At 45.8% G+C, this 22984-nt stretch overlaps 1 long non-coding RNA gene across 1 annotated transcript in view; it reads right to left on the bottom strand.

Moving 5' to 3' along the window:
* Positions 1–6625: 6625 nt before the first annotated feature.
* LOC139275849 (uncharacterized) overlaps positions 6626–22984 on the bottom strand; it is a 29777-nt gene continuing 13418 nt past the window's right edge. The window contains exons 2-3 of the long non-coding RNA XR_011595768.1: positions 14717–14810; positions 6626–6829 (exon numbers count right to left, since the gene is read on the bottom strand). This is a non-coding gene — a long non-coding RNA (uncharacterized lncRNA). The remainder of the gene's footprint in view (positions 6830–14716; positions 14811–22984) is intronic.

The raw sequence follows: 22984 nt of genomic DNA on the forward strand, positions 1-22984 counted from the left end.
ATACTACCACTGATCTCTCCTTTGTATCTCATGCGGTTTTCAATAGTCTTCCATTTGCAAATGACGTCTCATTAATATTGATAAACCACACATCCTGAAGTGATTTTCTAATTGAGACATCCAGTTCCTGTGCTGTTGAGGCAGCATCATCTACATTGCAAGCACAGTCGTTTTAAAGTCGAACTGTGAATATTTTGATTCAGTGCCTGTGGTCTGTACATTCGATGGTAGCACAACCACTTCTCTGCCCTCACAGAGGTGGGCTGCACCACACCGGTTTTGGTTGCTTTTGGTTGACAGCTTTTGGTTGGCCACCCTCCAGGTGCGAGTTGCCAACCCTTCAGGATTGTCCTGGAGTCTCCAGGAATGAAAGATTACTGATGCCAGCAACTTTGATGAAAAATGATAGGGGCATTAAAAACAATTGGATTTTTTTTTTCATTTTCTTTTAACACTTTTGTTTTTTTTGTTATAACAATATTGTGGAAGGGAGAGGGGGGTGGGGGGGGCGAAAGGCTGTTTGACCGGGTGGGGCGGTTGGAGCTGGGAGTCATGTGATGAAACCTCCAGGAATATGTCCAACCAGAGTTGGCAACCCTATCTCCGGTTCCTATGGGAATAGATACACTGCAGTCTGAAGTGGCACTGACAGCAGAGGAACCACTTAGAACCATCCTAACTTAGTGGTTTCTACTGCCTTTGGCAACAATTTACTTTGCATGCTTGCTACCGATTCTGGAGGTGTCATCCATGGCAAAGTGTAAATATACCAGTCAACGTGGCATTATTTAGATGGTTGCTAGATCCTGGTCAGAGTTTTGTCCAAATGTTCCTGCACCTCCTTCCAGATAGGTTGAAAGGTTGACCTATAGGGACAGGAGTAGGCCATTCAGTTCCTCGAGCCTGTTCTGCCATTCAATTAGAACATGGCTGATCTGCATGTCAACTCCATTTGCCCGCCTTTGGTTCATAGCCCTTGATACTCTTACCCAACAAAAAACTATCGATTTTGTCTTGAAAGCTTCAGTTGACATCCACAGCCTTTTCGGGGAAGGTAATTCTACATTTCTACTGTGCCTTGTGTGAAAATGTGCTTCCTGATCTCGCTCCTGAGTGGCGTGGCTGTAATTCTAAAATTGTGCCCCATTGTTCTGGATTCCCCCACCAGAGGGAAAAGTTTCTCTCTATCTACTCTGTCAAATCCTTTTATCATTTTAAACACCTTGGTTAGATGCAGGGAGAATGTTTCCCCTGGCTGAGGAGTCTAGAACCAGGGGTCACAGTCTCAGAATAAGGGGTCAGCCATTTAGGACTAAGATGAGGAGAAACCTCTTCACTCAGAGAGTGGTGAATCTCTGGAATGCTCTACCTCCAGAGGGCTGTGGAGGTTCAGTCTTTGAGTATATTCAAAATAGAGATTGATAGATTTTTTGACATTAAGGGAATCAAGGGATATGGGGATAGTGCAGGAAAGTGGAGTTGAGGTAGAAGATCAGCCATGTTCTTATTGAATGGCAGAGCAGGCTCAAGGGGCCGAATGGCCTACTCCTGCTCCTAATTCTTATGTTCTTTATGTTCTTATTAGATCACCATTCAATCTTCTAAACTTCAGGGAATATAAGCCAAGACTTTGCAACCTGTCCTTGTAGTTTAAGGCTCTAAGCCCTGGTATAATTCTGGTGACTCAGCATTGTATTTCCTCCAAGGCCCAAAAGGCTTCCTGAGATGCGTTGCCCAGCAATAAACATGCACACCAGATGGGGTCTGACCAAGACTCTGTACAACTGAAGTATCACTTCCTCCCCTTTGTAATCCAGCCAGTTTGAGATAAAGGCAAACATTACATTGGGCCTTTTGATTGCTTTTTGTACCAGTCCATGATTTATGTACATGGACACCCAAATAATTTTGCACCTCCTCAGTTCCTAGTTTTTCACCATTTAGAAAATATTTCTGATTTGTCTTTCTTGGATCCAAAGTGGATGATTTCTCACTTTCCCACACTGAACTCCATTTCCCAGAGTTGTGCCCACTCACTTAATCTATCTATGTCCCTTTGTAACTTCCTGCTCCCATCTGTGCTATCGAGTGGTGTAGAGGGTACCTTCGCTCAAAGAACATCGTGCAGCAGCACCTCAACTACAGCAGCCATCAAACAGTGGGCCGGGAGCTTGGTGCTCCTTCCCTGTTTGCAGGCTCATGCTTGGTACCAAGGGTTCCCCAACACTTCTAATCTCCTGGCTCTTCAGTCTTGGCAACAGTTGAAATGGCTTTTAAGGTTCCCTAAAAGCTTCCTGAATTTTCGTTCCCCGTTGTGACACTTGCCTTTAATTGTCCCCATTCCTTTAAATTTGACTTACTTTTAATGATCCCTTGCTCCCATTAGTGCCGTCCCTTGACCTGCCTGAATTTGCAGTTGTTGCCCATGGCTCAACTGCTAGCATTCTTGCCTCTGAGTCAGAATGGTTGTGGATTCAAGCCCTGGTCCAGAGATGTGAGCACATCATCTAGGGCAACACTCCAGTGCGGTATTGAGTGGGTGCTGGATTGTCGGAAGGGCTGTCTTTTTAACGTGACGTTAAACCGAGACTCCATCAGCCCTCTCAGGTGGATGTAAAATATCCCATAGTACTATTTGAAGAAGAGCAGGGGAGTTCTCCCTGGTGTCCTGTCCAATATTTATCCCTCAACAAATATCACTAAAACAACTTATCTGGTCATTATCACATTTCTTTTTTGGGAGCTTGCTGTGTGCAAATTGGCTGCCATGTTGCCTACATTACAACAGTGACTACACTTCAAAAGTACTTCATTGGCTGTAAAGCGCTTTGGGATGTCCTGGCGTTGTGAAAAGTGCTGTATAAATCCAAGCCTTTCTTTCTATAATTATACAAACGAGCTGCGATCCAAGCAATGCATACTATTTGCACTGAACCCTCACAGTGGGTTTAGTATCTGCTCCCAACCATTTAAAGCCCACTTAGACCTACTGACAAAAATCTATCCCAAGGCATCATAGCACCAGTGCAGGCCATGTTGAATGATGGATGGAACTGGGAGGTACAAGAGGCATGCAATCCAATGCCAGCTTGTGTGAGGAGTATTGGGAGACTAGTTCCTGTATATTGAGGAGTGGCAGCAACAATGGGAGTACCTCATGCCTGCTATCGATGGCACTGTCTTAGTGTGGCAATGCTTTGCTGTCCAGGTATTAGTGTTAGTTAAATGTCAGGTTGAATCTGATTATGTGAGGCTGAGCTGTTAGATGTATGAACTTCATCAGGGTTACCTTTCCAGTATTCGTAGAAAATGGCATCTAATCCCTTCAACTGTGTGAAGCTGCAATGATTGAAATATTTTTATGAATAGACATTCCAATGAAAAAAAATTACTGCACATTTGTACAAAAATACCTGCCACTTATACTGTTTTGATGTGTATTTCACTCCACTTACCTGTCAAGTTGATTCCTTCCCAGGTGACTGTAAGGTTGCAGCAATTGGCCTCCGCACACTGGGTTATGTAGTGGGGGGGAAATTGGTAAAAGGTCTTACACCTGACCACTAACAAATGCACCCTATAAGACGGTGCATCAGTTGTCAGTTGTGGCTCAGTTTGTAGCACTCTCACCTCTGTGTCATGACTGTTGTGGTTTCAAGCCTCATACCAAAGACTTGAGCACATAATCTAGGATGACACGCCCAGTGTGGTGCATCTTTTGAATGAAGTATTAAACCGAGGCCCCGTCTGCTCTCTCAGATGGGTGTAAAAGATCCCATAGCACCATTTTGAAGAAGAGCAGGAAGTTTTCCCCGTTGTCCTGGTCAATATTTATCCCTCAACCAGCATCACTAAAACTGATGATCTAGTGTTTATCACATTACTGTTTGTGGGACCTTGCAGTGCACAAATTGGCTGCTGCGTTTCCTGCAACAGTGATTGTACTTCAAAAGTATTTAACTGTTTGTGAAGCACTTTGAGTTGTCCTGAGGACATGAAATGCACTATATAAAGTTAAGTTCTTTCTAAATACAGGGCTGACTGCAATCATTCCATCGCAGCTGAATCAAAGCATGTGCATGATTTTTGTGAGATTGCTACATTGCACATACACTGATACATTCCTCAACTATTGTAGTTCAGTCTGTTGGCAAAAAAGATACAGAATTGCAAAGGACTAGAGTCAAACACCTCAATTTGGTTAGAAAATGAAAATTGGCTGTCAAGCGCTTTGGGACGACATAAGGTCATTAAAGATGCTGTATAAATACAAGTCTTTCTTTTACGTGTAGACGTGGGTGAGCACAGGATCAGGGTTCCCCTTCGCCATGTGGAATAGTCACCAACATTCTCTGTCAAGGCTACTTGGGTCTGGTGCTAGAGGTTGACTTTTAGAGATTGAATGTTACCTGGCAAGGAATCCGTGGCCTTATCATTCTGCCCCGCCCGGCCCTTGGCTTCTCGTTGGGTGCGGGTGCTGGGCCGGAGTTTAGAAAGTTCTCCGTCGCGTCCCCATCGATCTCTGGGGACGGACCTCATCAGGGCATGGACGCTCGTGGTAACTTGATCCAGAACAGGACACAGTCTTCTGTGTGTAAACAGCCTGCAGCTGAAAATAAGGAGCAGGGACACCTGCCTGAGACAAGCTGAGGACTAACTTAACCGGTGATGGACTCCAAATGGAAAGTCTCGGCAAGCCTCTTCATGGAATGGAAAATCAGTGAAGTAAACAATGCTCTTTACAAAAATCTGTAACTCATGAATTTTTTCCATTGTTTAATGCAGTATTGGTGTTAGAGGAGGCAGCCCCAGCGGCATAGGCTGTAAGAGAAATGAGGTGATTCGTGTGTCTCCAGTTATTCCTTCCCACGTTGCCAGTGGCAAATGTAAGAGGTGCTTCAGGTTGCCATCTGTAATTTTGAATCGGGTGGGCTAAGTGCTCAGTACTTGCGTTATTGGTGCTTTCAGACTGTTCCCTCACTTCGGGGGGCGGGGCGGGGGTCGGGGAGGTCTGCGTCTAGAAACTTGGAATCACAAGTGTGGCAGGATCACCCAGTTCTAATGAAAGGTGATTGACCTGAAACGTTAACTCTTGTTTCTCTCTCCACAGATGCTGTCTGCTCTAATGAGTATTTCCAGCATTTTCTTGTTTTTATTTCAGATTTTCAGCATTGACGGTATGTTGCTTTTGTCCTGGAGACACTGGGAATGTTCTCCTCAGAGCAGGGAAGGTCAAGGGGAGATTTAAGAGGTGTTCAAAACCGAATGGTTTTGATAGAGTAAGTAAGAAGAAACTGTCAGGGCGGTCGGTAACCAGAGGAGACAGATTTAAGATAATTGGCAAAAGAACCGGAAGAGAGATCAGACAAATTTTTTTTATGCAACATTTTTTTATCTTGTGGCATGCACAAGGCGTTGGAAGCAGATCCAACAGTTACTTCCAAAAGGGAATTGGATATATACTTGAAAAGGAAATATTGGTAGGGATTATGATTCTATGAATTGTTCTTACATAATCTTCCAATTATTATACTGAAACCCTGGCCAATCAATCAGCTGTTGCCACAGCAAGTAGACAATAAAAATGACGCCAGTTGCTCGAGACTTAAATAAACTCAAATAATCTGTCATCCTAAAAAAAAAGAGTACACAAGATTAAATGTGTTTGGCAGTATCGGTCACATTGGGATTAAGGCTGTCATCAGCAATCATTTTAATGACAGTCTTAAATCTCACTTGAATGCAATGGAGTTCATGCTCCTGCTGCTGCCGCCTTCCAGTTTACTAGCGGGTGGCACTAAACTCTTATTAATGAAAGGTGACATTTTACCCCCCTCAGTTTCACTCCAGGAAACCTCTATCTGATGTTCAACTGGCTTCAGAAAGGTGCTGTCCAAGTTTTGCTGTGATCTTGCAGTTGGAAATTCACTGGAATTCCTCAAGGTATAATTTGGGACCGTTGCCATCTTGAGTGTTTATTAACTCATTGCCATCTGGCGTATATTCAAATTTCCCATGTAGATCTTTATGGAGATGACACCGTATGTTTCTGTTTTAATAGGAACAGCAGTGAGGCAAGGACTAAGGAGGGACAGTGTGCAAATGGTGCACTGAAAGTCAGAGCTCAGTTTCTTTATAAAAGGTGTGGAGGCTCCTGAGAGAAGGACAACTGGCTGATCCAGAGTCTGTGAGATAGGTCACTTACAATCCAGCTGCAGACCAGGTTCTCCAGTCTGTCTTTGTTACCTGTACAATGGAACAGAACTAACATTTTAACTGCGGACAGTGCAACTTTGAGATTGATGCACCACAGACAGTTGGAGATTGCACACTAGACCTTGGAGGAAGCCTTGCTAAAAGGGAATGCAAGAAGAGATTCAATGAAATGATTCATTTTCAAGGCATGAGGTTGAGAAGATTTGTGTCCGTTTTGGTCTTAAACTTTAACCGTGTAATTGTACAACCATGCAGCAATCACAGCCTGCAGGGATGCTAATATCTGATGGATATTGCTCTCCTTAAGTTTCATAGCTATATTGGTTCATTGCAGTCTCAATGCAACAGAATGGTACTTGGAAGGAAAATAATATACAAAACAGAGAAAATGCAATTACTGGGTTCATTAATCACAGTTAGTTAATATTGTAAGAGAGATCCTTTACTTGTTGCGTATATCTTCTCAAATCTTAGCACACATCTAACGAACTGATACTGAAGGAAAGAGGAAGAATCGGAAGGTGGCTCATTCCTTAGTTATTCTTGCAAACCTTCTCGTGCCAGAGAGAGCCAGACATGTCACCCAATCTTGTTGATAGATGGCTCAAGAGAACTGGGAGAAAATAGAAGGAATTTATTACTTTACAGAAAAATTGCCATTTATTATTCATTAAGTGTCAAAGTTCTGTTCTATATTATTCAAGATGTTTTTTTCTAAGTATTTGCATAAGTATTCCTTTCTGTTCATAGAATCAGTGAAATTTATAGCATGGAAGGAGGCCATTTCGGCCCATCGTGTCCGCACCGGCCGACCAAAAGCTATCCAGCCTAATCCCACTTTCCAGATCTGTAGCCCTGTAGGTTACGGCATTTTAAGTTCACATCCAAGTATTTTTTAAACGTGGTGAGGGTTTCTGCCTCGACCACTCTTTCAGGCAGTGAGTTCCAGACCTCCACTACCCTCTGGGTGAAGACAATACCCCTCAAATCCCCTCTAAACCTCCCCCCCAATTACTTTAAATCTATAGTGTAAGAAATCACTTTGAGCTATTAATAAACTGTTAATATTTGGGGAGACTCTTTTTTCTGCTGATTTAGCAACAATTGCGATAACTTCAATTTATTTAGAAAAATGTCTAAAAGGCACTTCACAGAGGCGTAAAAAGACAAACTGGGCACTGAGCAGGAGAAAGGGCTATTAAGAGAGGTGACCAAATTTTGGCAAAAGAGGTATGTTTTAAGAGGCCCTTAATGGAGGAGAGGGCATAGAAACATAGAAAATAGGTGCAGGAGTAGGCCATTCGGCCCTTCTAGCCTGCACCGCCATTCAATGAGTTCATGGCTGAACATGCAACTTCAGTACCCCATTCCTGCTTTCTCGACATACCCCTTGATCCCCCGAGTAGTAAGGACTACATCTAACTCCTTTTTGAATATATTTAGTGAATTGGCCTCAACAACTTTCTGTGGTAGAGAATTCCATAGGTTCACCACTCTCTGGGTGAAGAGATTTCTCCTCATCTCAGTCCTAAATGGCTTACCCCTTATCCTTAGACTGTGACCCCTGGTTCTGGACTTCCCCAACATTGGGAACATTCTTCCTGCATCTAACCTGTCTAAACCCATCAGAATTTTAAACGTTTCTATGAGGTCCCCTCTCGTTCTTCTGAACTCCAGTGAATACAAGCCCAGTTGATCCAGTCTTTCTTGATAGGTCAGTCCCGCCATCCTGGGAATCAGTCTGGTGAACCTTCGTTGCACTCCCTCAATAGCAAGAATGTCCTTCCTCAGGTTAGGAGACCAAAACTGTACACAATACTCCAGGTGTGGCCTCAGCAACACCCTGTACAACTGTAGCAACACCTCCCTGCCCCTGTACTCAAATCCCCTCGCTATGGCGGTGGATAGTCACTGGACAAAGGGACAGGGAACCCACAAGTGATCAGAATCAGTGCAATGGAGAGTTCTCAGGCAATTGTAGGGCTGGAGGAGGTTACAGAGATAGGGAGGGGCGAGACCGTGGAGGGATTTAACCATGAAGATGATAATATCAAATTAGAGAATTTTGGGAACCAATATAGGTCAGCAAGGACAAGGGTGATGGGTGAGTGGAACAGGATATGGCCAGCAATGTTGTGGATGAGCTGATGTTGATAGCTAGTGGAGACTGGAAGCTGGAAGAGAGAGCATTGGAATTGTCCAGTCTCGAGGTGACAAAGGCATGTATGATGATTTCGAAAGCAGATAAGCTGGGGTAAGGGCGGAGACAAGCGATGTCAAGGAGGTAGAAGTAGGCGGTCTTTGTCACAAAGAGAATATGGGGTCACATGTTCATCTCAGGGTCAACTAGGATGTCAAGGTTGCAAATAGTCTGTTTCAATCTCAGACATTAGCTAGGGAGAGTGATGGAATCGGTGGTGACGGAACGAAGTTTGTGGTGGAGGCCGAAGACAATGACTTCGGTCTTACCAGTGTTTAACTAGAGGAAATTGCAGCCTCATCCAGGGCAGGATGTTAGACAAGCAGTCCGACAGCAGTGGAGAGCTTGAGAGAGGTGATGGAGAGGTTGAGTTGGATGTTGACAAGGTACACGTGGAAGCTGACCTCATGTCTGTGGATGATATTGCGCAGGGGCAGCATGCAGGGGAGGAAGAAGAGGGGGTAAGGATAGTTTATTTGTGGGACTCCAGTGGTAACAGTGCAGGGACAGGAAGAGAAGCCATTGCTAGAGATGCTCTGGCTAAGATTGACGAGGTAAGTGTGGAACCAAGCGAGGGCAATCCCACTCAGCTGGACAGCAAAGCAACATAAGAACAGAAAAATTAGGAGCAGGAATCGGCCATTCGGCCCCTCGAGCCTGCTCTGCCATTCAATAAGATCATGGCTGATCTTCTACCTCAACTCCACTATCCGCATATCCCTTGGTTTCCTCAATATACAAAAATCTATTAATCTCGTCTTTAATATGCTCAACGACTGAGCTTCAACAGACCTCTGGGAGAGGCACTAACCCATTCACCAGAGGCATAAACCCATTTACAGTAAATAAGTGACTGTCAGAGTTAAGATAACAGACGGAGGAACTACTTCCAAATATATTAGGCATTCATTTGCTACTAGCAGCAGCAGGCATCTCCAGTTCGTATCTTTTGAGATTTTCATTCAGCTCTAAGGTTACAGGTGTGTACATGTTTTAAATTAAATGATTTTCATAATTTAGAATGTGTAGAGCAATTCCCAGTCAGAAATAGCATTCACTTCACCTATTCCTTGCATAAGCTGTAACTCTTCAGCCTCACCATCCCACACAGTGTGTGGTCGTGTAACTTTCGGTATGAAGAGAGTTGGCACGGGGATGTGTTTAAGGATACCTGGTGGGTGTGTATGTGTGGGCATGTAAGACACTGTTACATTGATTGATCTGGCCAGCTGTGACCACTTAGAAATGCTTCTCTTGGTTAAACTAATAGAACTCTAGGGCTACCCTGCTCGCCAGCAGAGATTCAGCTTGGGACTCCAGCGAGACAAAATATACAAACAACCGGAAGAAAATAGGAAGGAGACAGAAGGAAAAAAGCAGGAAATCATATATAAAGACAGAAAGCAGAAGAACACAGAAATAAATACATATTGCAGAAGCTCAGTCTGTAGAAATGAGTTTCAATGTAATACATTGAATGTTTTGAAAACAGAAAATGCTGCAAACACTCAGCAGGACAGGCAGCATCTGTGGAGAGAGGAATTACATAACAGAATGTACAGCGCAGTAACAGCCCATTTGGCCCAACAGGTCTATGTCGGGATTTATGCCCCACACGAAGCATAACTTCACCTATCAACAGGACATCACTGTAGGAGTTCCTCAGGAGTGTGTCCGAGGCCCAGCCATCTTCAGCTGCTTCATCAATGACCTTCCCTCCCTCATAAGGTCAGAGGTGAGGATGTTCACTGATGATTGCAGAGTGTTCAGTGCCATTCGCAACTCCTCAGATAATGAAGCAGTCCATTCCCGCATGCAGCAAGACCTGGATGACATTCAGGCTTGGGCTGATAAGTGGCAAGTAACATTCGTACCACATAAGTGCCAGGCAATGACCAACTCCAACAAGAGAGAATCTAATCACCTCCCCTTGACATTCAACAACATTACCATCATCAAATAATCTCCCACTATCAAAATCCTAGGGATTACCATTGACCAGAAACTTAACTGGACCAGCCACATAAGTACTGTGTCTATAAGAGCAGGTCAGAGGCTGGGTATTCTGCGGCGAGTGTCTCACCTCCTGACTCCCCAAAGCCTTTCCACCATCTACAAAGCACAAGTCAGGAGTGTGGTGGTAAACTCTCCACTTGCCTGGATGAGTGCAGCTCCAACAACACTCAAGAAGCTCGACACCATCCAGGACAAAACCTGCTTGATTGGCACCCCTTCCACCACCTTAAACATTCACTCCCTCCACCACCGCCGTACCGTGGCTGCAATGTGTACCATCTACAAGATGCACTGCAGCAACTTGCCAAGGCTTCTTCGACAGCACTTCCCAAACCCATGACCTCTATCATCTAGAAGGACAAGGACAGCAGGCACATGGGAACATCACCTGCAAGTTCCCCTCCAAGTCACACACCATCCTGACTTGGAAATATATCACTGTTCCTTCATCAGCACTGGGTCAAAATCCTGGAACTCTCTCCCTAACAGCACTGTGCGAGTATGATCACCACATGGACTGCAGCAGTTCAAGAAGGTGGCTCACCACCAACTTCTCAAGGGAAATTAGAGATGGGCAATAAATGCTGGCCTTGCCAACGTTGTGCCCACATCCCGTGAAGGAATAAAATAAACATTCTTCTGTTCCTTTCTCCCTTATGTACTTATCTAGGTTCCCCTTAAATGCATCTGTGCTATTTGCCTCAACTACTCCATGTGATTGTGATTTCCACCTTCTCACCACTCTGAGTAAAGAAGTAAAGGTAGGGTTAATGTTTCAGATCGATGACCTTTCGTCAGATCCCTGTATTGTATGCTTTGCTCTTTCCATATCCGGACATTCTGATGCCTGAGTTGGAACAATGTGTGCACCTATATAGCATACACTGTTAGATCACCCAAAATATCAGTAGTTGAGTTAGATGCAGACAGATATTTGTTGACAGTGTTTTACCTATATGCAGGTCAGATTGTGGAGAGGAACAGGGAAGGTGTCAAGTGGTTCAAGAAGGCCCACCCCCATCTTCTCAGGGCAACCAGTCCTGATATCCCCGGGTGCCAGGTAAGGTCCAAAACATGCAGATAATCATGACTTTGCCTACCTGTACCAGCAATCTTTTCAACACTTTGCTTAAAACCCAATGCACTGTATGAACGTCTTGCTCAGTACCTGTACCATCCAGTTAACTGAAGTCTCCCTGAAGACTGACCTTTGGCACTGTATTGTATCTGTAACATCAAACGGGAAACTGCTGGGTCCGAAATGCTGCGCAGTAGGCTTCTGCATAACGTCGTTGTCAGCAGTGGCAAACCAGCATCGCGAGAGAGGGAGGCCTGAGATTTTAGAGTGGTGTTTTCCCGCACTTCCCAACACACTTCCTGGCTGTTTGAGAGGTGCTGCATTGTGTGGGTGGTGTCCTGGCACATCGGTACGGGCCTTGTGTGAGTTTTACAATATTGGTTCGTCAACAATGTATGACATTAAGAAGCAAGAGGATAAGATCCTTAAGTTTTTTTGCTGACAATGAAAGTAAGAAAAGTATGGCTTCTCATAAAACATTGAGGGAAGTAAAAAGTATTGACTTAGAGAGTGCCCCATTACAGTGGTTCAGGCTTCGTTGAAATGATGGTGTTAGTATTTCTGACGAGATGATAATGGCACAAGCGAAAATAGTCCACAAAGACTTTAGTCTGCAGCATGAATGTGAATATTCTCAAGAATGGCTGCAGAACTGTAAAACCAGGCTTGATGTTACTCTACATTGTGTGCGGTGAAAAAAGAAGTGCAGATCACGAAGCAGCAGCTAAGTTCGTCGATGAATTTGCATAGTTAGTTGCAAAGGAGAAGTTATCCCCAGAGCAGGTATACAATGCCGATGAAACTGCTCTCTATTGGCATTGTCTGCCTAGAAAAACCTTAGCAACAGATGCTGAGGAGACACCAGCTGGAATGAAGGCCTCAAAGGACAGGGTAACTGACCTTGGTGGCAGCAACAAGTGCAAGCTCATGGTCATTGGGAAAAGTGTCAAGCCAAGGGCATTCAAAGGGGTGGAAATATTATGCAGAACTTAAGCACGCTCCTGGAGCCTCTCCAAGTGCTACTCAGGAAGGGGTGTGATTGGTTTTGGGGGGACGCCCAGGAACGCGCCTTCAATAAGGCATGCAATCTTTTGTGTTCCAAAAGTGTTTTGACTTTCTTTGACCCAGGTAAAAAGCTAGTTCTCACATGCGATGCGTCAGCGTATGGAGTCGGGTGCGTTTTGCAACATGTCAATAGTACGGGCAGATTACAACCCATAGCTTATGCCTCCAGGTCACTTTTGCGGGTGGAGTGCGGGTACGGAATGGTAGAGAAGGAGACGCTCGTGTGCGTGTACGGTGTCAAAAAGATGCACCAATACCTTTTCGGGGCCAAGTTCGCTTTAGAAACCGACCACAAGCCCCTCACATCCCTCCTATCCGAGAGCAAGGCAATAAACGCCAACGCCTCAGCGCGAATTCAACGGTGGGCACTCATGCTAGCGTCCTACGACTACACAATAAGGCACAGACAACTGTGCCGACACGCTCAGCAGGCTACCCCTGGCGACCACGGAAGGGTCTGACGAACAGGACTGTGAGATAGTCATGGCAATCAATGCCTTTGAGTCCACAGGTTTGCCCATGATGGCTCGCCATCCTTAGTAAAAAGATGTGTCCTAACCGGTGACTGGGCAGAGGCTCGCGATGCCTGCCCCGAGGAATTAAAACCCTTTCACAGGCGCATGCATGAGCTATCACTACAAGCAGACTGCCTGATGTGGGGCAGCCGAGTAGTCATGCCTCTGTGAGGCAGAGAGTCATTTGTCCGGGAGCTCCACCGCGAGCACCCGGGGATCGTTCTCATGAAGGCCATAGCCAGATCCCACGTCTGGTGGCCTGGTATTGACGCGGACTTGGAGCTCTGCGTCCAAAGGTGCATCATTTATGCCCAACTCAGCAATGCCCCCAGGGAGGCTCCACTGAGCCCCTGGCCCTGGTCTACCAAACCGTGGTCACGGGTGCACATAGACTATGCGGGCCCATTCATGGGCAAAATGTTCCTCGTAGTTGTAGATGCATTTTTAAAGTGGATCGAATGCACCATTTTAAACTCGAGCACAACCTCCACCACTGTGGAGAGCCTCACAACCATGTTTGCAATGCACGGAATCCCTGACATATTGGTCAGTGACAATGGTCCGTGCTTCACCAGCGCAGAATTCCAAGACTTTATAATTGACCATGGCATAAATCACGTCAAGACGGCACCGTTCAAGCCGGCCTCCAACGGAGAGCAAATCATTCAACAAGGCATGCTTAAAATCCAAGGTCCCACGCTGCAGGGTCGCCTGTCGCGACTGCTGCTGGAATACAGATCTCGTCCGTACTCACTGACTGGGATCCCCCCCCCACGCAACTGTTGATGAAAAGGACTTTAAAAACAAGGCTCTCATTAATTCTCCCAGACATGCACGAAATCGTTGAGGCAAAGCGCCGTAAGCTGACTGAGTACCATGACAGAAATTCGAGGGGGAGATAGAATGAGATAGGGGACAAAGTGTTTGTACTAAACTATGGCAGGGGTCCCAAATGGCTTGCAGTGACAGTAACGGGCAAGGAAGGAAACAGGCTACTGGTAGTACAAATGGACAATGGCAAAACCTGCCAGAGGCATGTAGACCAAGTCAAAAGCAGATTTACCAACAACACTGCAGAACCAGAGGCAGACTACAATGTGGAACTCGCACCACACCTGGTGGACAGACAGAGGGAACAACCTGAGGAAAGGGCAATCCCAACAGACAGCCTAGGTGAGTCAACAACAATCACACCAATCGAAAAAGACAGCCTAGGCGAGATACCAGCAACCACACCCAAAGAAAAACAGACACCAAGGCAAACAACTGAACCACAACTCACATGCTCCACGCGAGAGCGTAGACCACCTGAGAGACTGAACCTATAAAGACAATAAGACCTTGGGGGAGGGTGATGTCATGTATCTTACATTATTATATATAACTGTATCCTAACATGCTATACATGACTGTAATAAGATATGACCTGTAACCACCAGCATACCTTACCACCAGGGGTGCACTTGCAAGAGACAGGTACATAAGGACAGGTCTCAGGCAAGTGCAGCATTCCAGAGCTGTGAAATAAAGGTGCAGGTCCAGAGTGACCTTGACTTCATTACATGCCTCGTGTGAATCTGTACTGAGGGGACAGGACTTTACAGAGATGTAATTTGAGTTAGTTACCAATTCTTCTTTTGTGGCTCTGTGTCAAATGTATCTGTTTTATCTTGTTGTACTGTTGTTGATCGCCTTGGAATGTTTTACGATGCTGAAGGCGCTACAGAAATAAAAATTATTTATTATTATTGCTGTACTGTATTATTATCATCACATCAGTAACACTTGGGACTTTGAATCACATCACTAATTAGCATCAGTTTTTGAGCCAGAGCGTGGCGGAGGCAGTCAGGGGCATGAGCGCTGTGATCAGGACTGGTGCCATCAGTGATTTCCAAGCACGGCAGTTGTCGGCTCTGTTTGATGTTGATATTTCCACCGCCCCCCGCCCCCCCCACCCCATTTATAAACAGATTGCCCCAAATCTTTCAGAATATTTGCTGTTACAATACAGTGCCAAAGGTCAGTCTTTAGCTGAACAAATACAGTTGCAAGATTAGGGAGACTTCAGTTAATTGGATGGTACAGATACTGAGCAAGGCATTCGTACAGTGCATTGGGTTTTCCAGTTCAGTGCAGATGAAAGCAAAGTGCTGGAACGATTGCTGGTACAGGTCGGCAAAGTTACGATTATCTGCATGTTTTGGACAATCCCCAGCGCTCGGGGATATCGGGGCTGGCAACTGAGGTTGGGAGTGCGGCAAAGAGATTGTGGGGGGTTGCGGTGGATCATGGTGTCAGGCCAGCGATTGGAGTTCATGAAAGTTGTAAAAATTCCGCTTAATGTACACAATAATGTGTGTACTTGGTCGCTATGGCACAGAAATGAAGACACGCTCTGTTTTTGACCAATGATTGACACCAATGAAGTTTTAAAAACGGTTTGTTTAGCGTTGCTCCCCTTGTAACACGTGACCTCTCCTCGTCCAGCAAGATCCCTTATTCAACACACGCCAGATCCCGAGGGTGCCAGATAAAGGAGGTTCAACCTGTAGTGGTATTTGGGAATCCTTTTAGGTTTACAAAATAGAATTAATATGCAGAGCAATTTTCTCACTTTTCTCAATAAGCAATCTGATTTGCTCAAATTCGGTGTGCTTTGTTAATTATTTGCACAAGACAATGAATGTTACATATTTTTAGTAATTTATTTAAATTTGTGCATTTCAGTTGTTTATGATTCTGCGATTCTGCTAATCACCTTCGCATTTTGAGGAGATACTTGTAAAGCTCTCACAAAGTGCACCATCTTAAAATGTGGACGATTAGCAATTGAAACAGAATTCAACCTGATTTTACTCTTAATTCACCTGAAGCAGAATATTTCAAGGAGCTCAATGCATTCCTGGTTTTCTTCACATGGAGGTGGTGTATTTTATCTGCAGTCATACTAAAATGTGTTGATGTGTGGGCTGGATTTTACGAACCTGGCCTCGTTGCTGTGTAGAATGATTTTCCCTTGATTGGGCTTGTTAAGCCCTCCCAACGTGTTTCCCAGCCAATTGAAGGAAGCAGGTCTGATGATGTCATTTGATGATACGTCATCAGCCGTTTTCCTTAAAGGGACCAGGTGAAAATTTACTTTGACAGTTGTGCTGTCATTGTTCTGCAGCATTGAGGTGCTGCAAACACTGACAAGTACTGCACAGAGGTGCAGGGCTGCATCCAGGCTCTCCCATCACTCCCTCCACATGCTTATGGAGGGAGTCACAGCACACAGGGAGGTTCTCTTCCCTTCCAATGGGCGGAAGAGACCTCCTCAGGACACCAATGCAGCCTGGTTGCACATTTCACAGGAGGGCACAAGCAGGGGTGTCGTCAGGGGGACCAGGCTGCAGTGACGCAAACCTTTCAATGATCTCAGTAGATCATGAAATGTTACTCAACCTCATCCTGCTGTGTCTCTCATCACATCCCCATCACTCTGCATTCCCTATCCTACTCCTGCACATCCTTACTCACAGCAACTTACCTTGCACCTCCAGCCATCCCTCTCTATCTGCATTATCACAAGCTCATCTCACTAGCCACCCCTCACACTCACCCTCATCCTATTCCTATCATATCAACTAACAACACACATAGATATGCACTTGGGTGTTTTAGCCAATTTAGCTAAATAACACGTTAAATTTCTGTTAATGTGCTGTCAAACATTAAAATCTTTTATTTACAATACTTTCTGTTCTTGGACAGATTTATGTAAACCTTTGGAAGTGGCTTAATGAGTTGCAGTGAATCGTGAGACATAATGGTAACCCCCACCCTCCCCGCCCCCACAATGCTGATGAGTGTGAAAGGAATGGCTTGGGCATTGTAGGGCTGCTTTATGGTGTTAGTTTGGGATGGTGTCAACCTGCCGCATCATGTGGCAGCCAGCATGTACTGCACCAAGTGAAGTCAATGTGGCCATGGTGAGGCCATTACTGGCGCCCTGGGCAGCAATGTGATCAGGTGCTAATGTCCTCTGAACGTGGTGGGATTCTGAGGACCAAGGTGAGACAGTATAAACCGTAACATTCTGATGTAATAGTGAAGTTGAGATGACAGAAACAATCTGTCAGTGGTGAGAGAGGTTGTCCCAATGAGGTGACACTGGATAGAGAGTTTACTCCAAACACTTGCCACCTGCATAACGCTCAATCTGTCTTCCAAATGCAGTAAGCAACAGCTTCTGAGCTTGGAGAGTGAAGAGCTGTGATATGGGAGCTTTTATAGCACAGTTGCAGCTGTCAAGTAATGAGATGATTCCTTGGCCATTCAACTCCTGCCCTGCTTACCTGTGATCCTGAGCAGTGTGGACTCTGTGGGCGACCTGGTAAACACTGAAGGTGAGCTGAAATGATTGTTAATCCTCTGTAATCCTCCACCACCGTTGTGTCAGGTCTGCTCAGCGCTGGTGGCCTGTTGACAGCGGGGTCCAAAAAAAAGCATTTGCCACCGATCGCTGCCCCCCCGCCCCTCCCAAAATTCTGCCCTATTTTTCTAAACCAGACACCCAGGTGATTGGTATTGAGGCTGTCTGATGTAAGAAACATCAGAGTCGTGGGAACAGCATCACCTCCAACTTTCTCTCCAACTCACACAGCATCTTGACTTGGACATATATCGCCGGCATTCCTTCGTTGTCACTGGTCAGTATCCTGGCATTCCCTACCATTATTGCTGCACCATTATGACAAGGAGTGCAGGTTCAAGAAGGCCCACCAACATCTTCTCAGGGCACCTAGGGCTAGCAATAGATGCAGCCTTACCTGCAATGCCCACATCCCAAGAACAATTAAAAAAACATGGTGCTGAGGTGTGGTGTCCTATAGCGGGTGCTCCTCGGGTCTCACCATTCAGGTGCAGTGATCGTTCCCTGCACCCAAATTTCTAGGACATCGAATCTCAAATCAGCCACGTGACAATTATCAGATGCCTGTGCAGCAGATTCCAAGTACTCCAAGGAGATGGCAAAAGACCAGAGAGCACTTCGGAGCCACCACTCTGAAGTGGCCCAGAAAGCTACACAGTTATAACAACTCATTACAAACATAGACTGCATTGGTTCAAGAAGAAGGCCCACCTTGTCAGGGCAATAGGGATGGGCAATAAATGCCGATCTTGCCAGCGACGCCCACATTCCAAGAATGAATATTAAAATAATGACTATTTCTCAACAGGAGCAGCCTGCTGAAGCATGGAAACAACTGGAGAAGGTAGATCCATTGATAAAGGAACTTGTAAAAAGACCAATGAATTATGGAGCTGAACAGAAACCACTTATGAGCAAATGTTCTTGGTGATCACTGTAGCATCCTGAGTAGCAGGCAAAGTAAAGAATTGGCAGGGTAAATACAATGGTATTCAAGTCACAGGAACATTGTGTGAACATGGAAAATTGGAAATAAGCCATGCAGAGATGATTTCTTTGGAGATTGTTTATTTCAAATTTAATTTAGAACGCCTGTGATGCTAACTTTAAAAGGGTCGCATATTTTATTGGGGAAAAGCCCATATTTGGACGCAGTAACTAATCTTCAGAATTGTGGCAGGACTTTAACTTTTAAACTAAAAAGGGGTTGTGTAAGTTGCAGATTGCTTTCTCAAGTAGGAGAACTGGAATATTGTGTAATGCCAATAAAATAATAAACTAACTGAGCAACCAGTGCAAACTGAATCACGGACCTGCCCCGTGAGTCACTGCTGGCTGTGTACAAACACTCAGGTAGATTTTAACTCCAGGCCTGGGGCACTCAACAGAAGGCTCCAGTAAATATAACGGCAGTGCAGGAGTAGGTAAGCACAATGATTTTAACTCTGCTACCACCCTGTTTTCACTGGGTGGGCTGAATTACAATCGGTCCTTCCGTGTTAAGACAGTTGATGGCGTGCTGTGGGAGTGGGAAGGAGAAGATTGCTGCAGGATTTCAAGGCAGCTCGAGTCTTTTGAACTGGCTTTCTGGTTGAAGTACAAATAGGTGGTTTAATAAAAACAGGAAATACTCAGCAGGTCAGGCAGCATCTGTGGAGAGAGAAACAAGAGTTAACATTTCAGGTCGATGGTCATTCAGATTTCCATCATCTGCAGTATTTTGCCTTTGTACATGGAGTGAGGCAAGTTGAAAATGCCTAATTTGTCAAATTTAGCTAAGAGATTCTGGCAACATCTATGATTCGAATTGTGTGACTAAGCTCCCGGGGGATGAAGACATTTGTGAAATAGATTTCAGGAATGCACAGTTATTTACTTGGGAACAGATTCAATGAGAAACAAAAGGTCATTGAAAGTAATTTTGGCAGAAATATTTTCTGGCTAAGAAATCAAAGTGGTCATCGTCATAGGCAGTGCCTCGAAATCGAGAAAGACTTGCTTTCATTCTAAAATTAAGTTCTCAGGTTCCCAACCCTGAAGATTCAACACCACCTCCAGTGCGCCAGTGCAGCCTTCGGCCACCTGAGGAAAAGAGTATTTGAAGACCAGGCCCTCAAAACTGCCACCAAGCTCATGGTCTACAGGGCTGTAGTAATACCCACCCTCCTGTATGGCTCAGAGACATGGACCATGTACAGTAGACACCAAGTCGCTGGAGAAATACCACCAACAATATCTCCTAAAGATCTTACAAATCCCCTGGGAGGACAGATGCATCAACGTTAGCGTCCTCGACCAGGCCAACATCCCCAGCATTGAAGCACTGACCACACTTGATCAGCTCTGCTGGGTAGGCCACATAATTCCAGACATGAGACTCCCAAAGCAAGCGCCCTGACTCAGAACTGCTTCATGGCAAACGAGCCAAAGGCAGGCAGCAGAAACATTACAAGGACACCCTCAAAGCTGCCCTGAAAAAGTGCAACATCCCCACTGACACCTGGGAGTCCCTGGCCAAAGACTGCCCGAATTGGAGGAAGTGCATCGGGAGGGTGCTGAGCACCTCGAGTCTCATCGCCGAAAACATGCAGAAATCAAGCGCAGGCAGCAGAAAGAGCGTGTGGCAAACCAGTCCCGCCCTCCACTTCCCTCAACGACTATCTGTCCCATCTGTGACAGAGACTATGGTTCTCGTATTGGACTGTTCAGCCACCTAAGAACACATTTTAAGAGTGGAAGCAAGTCTTCCTCAATTCCGAGGGACTACCTATGATGATGATGTAGACCTTAAGCTTAGTGGCAGATTTGAGGGCCTGATCCTCGAACACTCTCTTCCTCAGGCGACCGAAGGCTGCGCTGGTGGACCTCATCGTTGATGTCTGCCCTTCTTGATAGTAAGCTCCCGAGTTATGGAACGTGGTCCACGTTGTCCAAGGCCGCATGGTGGATTTTGATGACCGGGGGGGGGGGGCGGCGGTGCTGTGTGGTGGGGTCAGGTTGGTGGAGGACCTTTGTCTTACGGATGTTTAGTGTAAGGCCGATGTTTTCATCAACGAAGATGTTGACGATGGCTTGAAATTCAGCCTCTGAATGTGCACAGGCACAAGCGTCGTCCGCGTGCTGTAGTTCGACGACAGAGGATGGGATGGTCTTGAATCTAGCCTGGAGGCGACAAAGGTTGAATAGGTTTCCACTGGTTCTATAGTTTAGTTCCACTCCAGCGGGGAGCTTGTTGAGCATGAGATGGAGCATTGCAGTGAGGAAGATCAAGACGAGGCTTTGCGCAATGACGCAGCCCTGCTTGACCACGGTCCCGACGTGGATTGGGTGGATCCACTGGTCAGGATCATGGCTTGCATGTCGCCGTGGAACAGGCGGAGGATGATGACAAACTTTTGGGGGCAGCCGAAACAGAGGAGGATGCTCCATAGTCCCTCGTGGTTAACAGTGTAAAAGGCCTTTGTGAGGTCAAAGAAGGCCATGTACAAGGGTTGGTGCTGTTCCCTGCATTTCTCTTGCAGTTGCCGCGCCGTAAAGATCATGTCCGTTGTATCTCATAATGGATGAAATCCGCACTATGACTCCGGGAGGAGCTCCTCAGCCACAGGGAGAAGATGGTTGAGAGAGCATTCTAGCAATGACTTTCCCAGTGGCCGACAACAGGGAGATTCCTCTGTAGTTGCCGCAGTCGGACTTGTCCCCTTTTTTAAAGATGGTCACGATTACGGAATCTGAGATCTCCTGGCATGCTCTCCTCCTTCCAGATGGGAGAGGTGAGGTCATGCATTCGAGCCAATACTGCCTCTCCACCATACTTTAATGTCTTTTCAGGGATTCCATCTGCTCCTGATACCTTGTTGTTCTTGAGCTGATGGATGGCCATTTCTACCTCGTGCAGGGCCGGGGTTTTGCTGAGCTGGAGGCAGGTAGCATGCTGCGGGATGGAGTCGAGGATACTCATGTCAAAGGCAGAGTCTCGGTTAAGGAGATCTTCGAAGTGCTCCTTCCAGCGGGCCCTGCCGGCCTCGGTGTCCTTGATGAGTGTCTCCCCGTTCTTGGCCAGCAGTGGGGTGGGGCCTTGGGTGCTTGGGCCATAGGTGGACTTGATTGCGGTGAAGAACCCTCGCATGTCATGGCTGTCGGCCAGCTGCGGAATCTCTTGTGCTTTCTCCATCCACCATCTATTCTTTAGGTCACGGGTTATTTGTTGGACCTTGGCCTTCAGCCGTCTGTAGAGCTGCTTTGCTGCTCCCGAGTTGGGTTGTTGGTTTAAGTTCAGAAATGCCCTGCATTGTGGTTTATTAGCTCCTGGATCTCCTGGTCACTCTCATCAAACCAATCCTGGGGCTGGACTTTCCACTTTTGTATAGATCACCCAAAAATGGGCATTGTTTCCAGCATTGGCAGTAAATATGGATTTTGAGATTATCACCCATTTTTAAAACCCCAACTTTCCATTTTATAAAATGGGCATTACCACAAGTGATCTGAAATGGGTGTTAGTGTTAAAATTTTTGATCTTCTGCCGTAAAGTGTCGCCATCCATAGCAACGGCACGGCAATGGTCGTTTCCCGCATTTCAGGAGATCGGGGGTCATCATTACATGCGCAGAAGAGGAGAGAGAGAGAGAGAGAGGGAGCAGAGAGGAGCTGAAAGCATGTGTGGGTGTGATGTGTGCTTGTTTGGCTGTTTTGGGAGGTAGGTGGGAGATTTTGCAGCAGCAAGAAGAATTCAGAGCACAAATAACATTGTTCCACTGAATTTTTTGCAGAAATTTTTTTTTTTTTTACAATGGAAGGGCTGGAGGAGGTGACACAGCACACTGTGAAGACTGATGCTGGCGAAAGCAGTGAGCTGGGAGAGAAACAATTGGGAGGACGAAAAAGAGCGAGGAGATTCTCGGACGAGGCAAATGTCTCCCTCCTGCAGGAAGTCGAGTCACGCTGGGGTGAATTGACCCAGGGAGGGCATGGGAAGCCCATCCTAAAGGTCTACCAGAGGATATGGACCAACATAGCCGAGGTGATGTCGTCGGCGACCAACGAGGTGTGTGAGGGCAACCAGTGCCGCAAGCGCTGGAACAACCTTGTCGGATCTGCCAGAGTAAGTATTACATTTATTTACATGTACTTATATATTTATATAATTTGATTCGTAAGTGTAATGAATGATTAAAATCAGATGTGATGTCTTGCACTTATACCGGGAATGTTGTACTCAAAGCCTGCATTCACGGTGTATGCCTTTAGGTAAAGAATGATAATTTTCATAATAATCATGATTACATCTGTTGGTTATGTGTTATATAAGTCTCTGTGACAGTACCTAGCAATGATTTCATGCAATGATCTCATGCCATGTCGTGCTGGTATTACATTTTACAGAAGAAGCTTTCGAGGAATAGGGCCGAGCAGAGGCGAACGGGTGGCAGGTCACCAGTCATCAGTGAGCTGACTGACCTTGAGGAGCGGGGACT

Source organism: Pristiophorus japonicus, chromosome 11 (genome assembly GCF_044704955.1).
Source record: "Pristiophorus japonicus isolate sPriJap1 chromosome 11, sPriJap1.hap1, whole genome shotgun sequence".
Classification (NCBI taxonomy): Eukaryota; Metazoa; Chordata; class Chondrichthyes; family Pristiophoridae; genus Pristiophorus; species Pristiophorus japonicus.